The sequence below is a fragment of the Dipodomys spectabilis genome, unplaced genomic scaffold, assembly GCF_019054845.1.
Source record: "Dipodomys spectabilis isolate Male_0828 unplaced genomic scaffold, ASM1905484v1 ptg000570l, whole genome shotgun sequence".
Taxonomy (NCBI): Eukaryota; Metazoa; Chordata; class Mammalia; order Rodentia; family Heteromyidae; genus Dipodomys; species Dipodomys spectabilis.
Window position 1 is genome coordinate 1,724,796 of NW_024871247.1, and position 5,776 is coordinate 1,730,571.

General features: G+C 43.0%; 1 pseudogene; it reads right to left on the reverse strand.

Annotated features, from left to right (window-relative positions):
• Nucleotides 1-371: 371 nt before the first annotated feature.
• LOC122100216 lies at nucleotides 372-5,176 on the reverse strand (annotated as a pseudogene).
• Nucleotides 5,177-5,776: the final 600 nt, after the last annotated feature.

A 5,776-nucleotide genomic window follows, 5' to 3' on the forward strand; every position in this document is an offset into this window, starting at 1 on the left:
ATGTGAGATGATGAGTTTTAAAGGGTTTCATATATCTTAAGACATTTGACTTACATTAATGGTCTGGGAGTATTTAAGATACATGGATATGTAGATTACATACATACACACACATACACACATACACACATATGCATGTATATTTCAACAAGTACAATAAAAATCTTCAAAAACAAATCACGTCACTGGTAGCTGCAGATCAAACAATTACACATAAAGAATTCTTTTTTAAAAGACTGAAAATGGCTCATCAGAATACTTGATGAAATTCATATTAGAGGCCCATTTCTTCCAATTCTATTACTGATGTGTCACTTCAATATGTGAATCCCTTTATTGAAAGCATTTGTCCCTTCTTTTTGAATTTAATTCTAGGAGTCTCTGCGTTCCTTGTTCATGGTGAATAGCATATTTTTTATGTTAAAGGTCAGGACAATGGTTGGGGGGTCTTTGTAGTTATCTGATATGGTAAAGATAGAGCCATCAACTACATCATCTCAAAACTGTTGAAAGACACAGTGGCTGTGATCCTGGGAAGCACAGGTCTATCTAAGTTTACAGGAAAGCCTGGAGAAATCTTCATTTGAACACATTCTCTAAGCTCGATAAAGGGCTTGAAGGGAGCTATCACTTCTGGAACATTCAATAATTCACTACCTAAGGGAAATTCCTGACTGATGGCAATTGTGACTTCAAATGTCTTCTTATTTTCTTTGAATACCAGTTCTCTTCCTGGATGAGGAGCTTGTCCACTTCCAGCAGATCTATGCTCCTACTGTGTAATAGTGCTCTGAGGGACTGTTTTGTAATGGGGTCAAAATTCTGTTCCATTGAGCACTGTCTCAGCCTCATAGGCTGAGGAGAGTGGGAGGAGGTGGGGATGGCAGGGAGATGACTCCTTCTTCTAATACAGGCAAGGCTGCTCTGAAAAGAAGTCAGAGGATCCCTCTACAGATTAAATGTCCACCAACTAGCCAAGCAGGAAGTACCTCAGCAGGGCTGAGTGAAGGAGTGATTCTAGCGGGAGTCATGACCCTGGGTCTTGGTCTGGCGCAGCCTTCAGCTCTGTCTTCTGCAGCTACTCCAGCTATTTCTCATGAAGCTCCAGTGTAGCCCAGCAGCTGCATGTCTGCTTCCAGCAGTGCCCCAGCTCCCCAGTCCTTCTTTGCTATGGCACCAGAACAGACCATGCACCCCTACAAATACAACGTGCAGGAGATCATGCTCTTGAATCCCAGTATTCCCCAGACAAGGCCCCTATTCCCTGGGCTACAGCCCCAGCTTCAGCTCCATCTCCACCTGATAAGAAGGGACCTGATGCTCCCCCTATAACTCAGCTCAGATGTGTCACTTCACTAGCCCAGGAGGGGCTGTAAGAAAAGATCCCTTATTGGGGAAGACAGCAGATGAGACAGTTCATCTGCAGCCCAGTTCTGGCTCCCAAATTTTTGTGGATTTGAGGGTCTGTTGAAAAAGGTGGCCTGTAATTTTCTGGCTAGAAAGTTCATTCCTTCTCCATTCATAAAGTGTTTGGTGATTCCCAACTTGCCACTGATTACTGGGGATAGACTGGCAACCTAGGGGTAACCTTGCTGGTGGTTCAAGGCAGAGGCTTTCGGGGAAAAGAGACAAAGCTGCTCTTCCTGTTATGCCTGGCCCTTGTCCCTGCCTGACCCCCTTCTCCCCTGAGAGAATCCTAAACCGTGTTTGTTGCTATGAATGGGTCTGTTAACCAGGTCCTTTATCCTTGTGTTTACTCTGAAATTGGAGAGAAGTTGAGCCAAAGCTGCCCCTATCAAAGCTTGCCTCCACCCCATTTTGCCTGCCATTCATGGTATTGCAGGTTTGCCTTGGCAATATGTATATTGCCCTCTCTCTCTCTCTCTCTCTTGCTCGCTCACTCTGCCTCTCTCCATTTATCTTTTGCCTTTATTGTATTTACACTACTATGTATATACTATATCTATATAGTATAGATATAGTATATACTAGTATATAGTATATATATAGTATATGCTATATATATATATATACTATATATATGCTATATATATATATATACTATATACATAGCAGTGTACATATACTATTATAAATTTTGTGTTTTGTAACTTTGTAGCATTTTAGGTAAGGTTGTGCTTATGTTTTGCTGGGTACAATAAAGATACTCTATTGAATAAACCTAGGATTAGAATGCAAAGAATACATGTCTTCTGTTACATTTTTCCTTTATTCATACTTTCCCTGATTTTTTTGAAGAATATCCTCCTCACTGAAATATTCTTTTGTTCCTTGATTATAAAATGAGTCCGTTCTCCAGATAGAAGTCTACCGATAATTTTCCTATTCTTTCTGTTTTTATCTTCTTGAAAAAGCCCTCCAATTTGGGCACATGCGAAAGAAATGGAGTTGATTGATAAAGTTGCAGAATATCACTGTTCATTAAAATGTTAACCTCTTATAAATACGTTTAGAAACAATATCAAGAAAGTAAAAAGAAATACTTGTGTCCCTATCTTGGGGTTTATTTTGCTTAACATCATCTTATCTGGTTGTATGAACATAGCTTTTGACCTTTTTCGCTTGTCCCAGATATATACTAGTCATTGCAAATAAGGGAAACAGTGGATCCTATGTTTCTTTGGGGCTGGTTTACTTCCCTTAGTATAAATTTTTCCAAGCCTTTCTGTAGCCTGTGATTTTTTTCTTTGTCTGTTCCTCCTCCATGGTATAACCCATGTATTCACTGTTTTTCTTGTCGATGCTCTGCATCTTGTATATATACTTCTATAATTTGGGGAGGGGAAAGGGAAAATGCTTAAGTAGGCATACAGGTTGACCCATTGTAACAATGAGATGTACAAGACACTATGTTGAAAAATGAACTTTATCATTTAGGGGGGGTGTGGGGAATTGTAGTTGTGGAGGTGGGAGGGGAGGGATGGTAGGGGAAAAACAAAGGAGGAGGCAACAATGCTTGATAGGAAATATACTTATTACCTTGCTCATGTAACTGTAACCCCTCTGTACAGAATTTTTACAATAAAAAGCATATTTTAAAAAGTCAACCTTTTCTGTTTCAATTGTCTATCAGTAAAAATGATTCAGAGGCTGCTGCTTCCCCATTGAAAATGAATCTCAAATGCTTTCATTGGCACTTCATGTTAGTCAAGTCTGTGAGAGTTATTTCAAACCTGACATTGAGATCTTGTGTATTTTACATTCATCAGAATGCAGAATTAAGAAAAAGAAGCATTCAACTTTGAAAATAACAGAGAAGTTCTAGATAAAAGTCACTGAGTAATTGCAAGATTTTCAATAACAGAGGTAGTACCACATCTGGTTTTTACTAGGGATAAGTGTCATGGATTCTTTTGCCCTGGCTGGGTGCAAAAATTAATCCTCACGGGGCTGGGATGTAGCTCAGTGGCAAAGCGCTAGCCTAGCAAGTGCAACGTCCTGAGTTTGATCCCCAGAACCAAAAAAGAAAAGACAAAAAAAATACACTTAAAAAAAAACCGAAATAAAAAATTAATCCTCACATCCCATCATCTTAAGTAATCTTTACTACTCAGAGTGAGAATCGAGTTTGGAGTTTGTTTTCAAGACTAGTGCTCTACCGGTTGAGCCACAGTTCCATTTCTGGCTTTTTATTAGAGATGTCTCATGGATTTTTTGCACAGGATGGCTGCAAACCTTAATCCTCAAATCTTAGCCTCCTATGTAGTCCTTAATACTCAGGGTCAGATAGAGTTTGTGTCTGACCATTTGGTTCAAGATTAGTGCTCTACCACTTGAGCCACACTTCCACTCCTGGCTTTTTTCCCTGGTTAATTAGCGAGAACAATCTCATGAACTTTAATACCTGGGTGGGATTTTGTCTTGATTCTAAAATCTTAGCCTCCTGAGTAGCTGGTGTGAGCCACCACTGTCTGGGTCTACACTTGGTCCCTAGCTTCAGGCCCCTGCTCTTCACTCCCTTGATATTATTGGTGGTGTCCTCGTTTCAGATTTCAATTGAGCTTAGTTCCTGCGTCATTCAGTCTCTGGTCCCTGGAATCTATAGCAAGGCTGTTATGACATCTAGACTAACCATAAGGCAATAAGCCTGGGATAAACAGCGTGGTGTCCAAGCCTGCGGCTTCTTACATCTGTCACTGGGCGAATGATCCCAGGACTCATTTAATGCCACTGCCTTCTTGGAGGCCTCCTAGCTTCCTTACGATCTGACTGCAGGCATGTCATGACCTGGGGTGCAGGGCACTAAGGTTTCTCCTTCATTCCACTGCCATAAATGGGACTTTCAGAAGTCACTTCTCAATTTTGAATCTTCATTTCACAGAAATTGTGCTTAAAACCCTGCATTCTGATCCTTCCTTCTTCTGGATCTTTGCCTATCTAGCAAGTTTGAGCTGTCTTCTGGTCTCAGAAAAGCCAGATGTTCATGCCAACAATTGTACTGACTCAACACCCAGTGACATGGGGGCCCTCTCTACTCCTCCACTTATGCCAGGCTCAAAGGTCTTTCGTACCCAGCATGCATCTTGATTCCTAGGAACCCAGGGCTATGATTTCCCTGAAGAGCCATGGGCTTAAAAACTTTGATGGAGTTAGGCACCAGTGGATCACACGTATAATCTTAGCTACTAAGGAGGCTTTGTTGTAAGAATCAAGGTTCAATTCAGGTTGAACAGGAGTCAGTAACACTTCTCTTACAATACGACTGCATTCCAAGACGTGATCCCCCCAAAGATTCAAACCAGCTAGAGATGTTCTCATTGTGTGTGGGGACTAGCCTTTCTATGAGTGTATTCCTGAGGGCTCCTCTTACTCCAGGAGCCTTGGAAGGGGCAAAAGCTTCCTCCAGCAGAGGGCTTATTTCCCCTCTAGGACCAGCATAGGCCACATCCTCTAGCAAGCAGAACCTCCTTGTCCAAGTTGGGAGAGCTGCTGTCCCCAAGATATCTGCTGGGGAGATGCTAGGCAGCTTCATGTGCCTGTGGGTGAGTGGGACCATGGATTCTGCTAATCCATCCAGCAAGGCTTCATCCAGAAGTCTATCTATAGTGCCCAGCCAGCAGAGCCTGGTATCTCCTTGGGTTCCAGCATCCCTACTCTGCAATGTTAGGGAACCCACAGAGCCCACTGTGATGTCTTCGCACTCCAGTTTCAACATTCCATTGCCAGCCACCAGCCTGTCCTTTAACTGTGGTCCTTGGCAGTTTTACCCTCAACAGCATGGGACATTTCCAGATAGCAAACAAGTCTAGATCTTCATTTGGAACCCTGAAGACTAATAATATAGGCTCATCGCCTGCCCTCTGACAACCTGGACAGCCTGGCCCTCCCAGCTCCATTTTCCAGCATGTGTTTAGGGGCCTTTGGAGCTCGGCTTCTGCTCCCTGCAACTACACATGTCTCCTGGAAAGAGTCCTTGAACCTGCTGCGCCCCAGAGGTCAGGCCACAGTGAGGTCTCTCTGCCCCCAGCCTGGCTCCTAGCACAACCACAACCAGGGCAGCACTCCCAGGCTCCACTGCAGACCTCTGACTTGGGTCAAAAAAATTCCTGTGCTTGTGCAGTCCACAGTCAGCAGTCGGTAGTCCTGGAACAGGGGCATCTACTAATGCCACTCCAGAAGAGCTTTTGCACCAAGCAGGTTGATTTTGGAGCAGCTCCTCTTCCAATCGCAGGCCTGGTGTCCATTGAAGCAGAACATAACACTGCAAAAGATCACAGCGCACAATAGAAGAACCTGACAAGCAACAGTCCTGTGC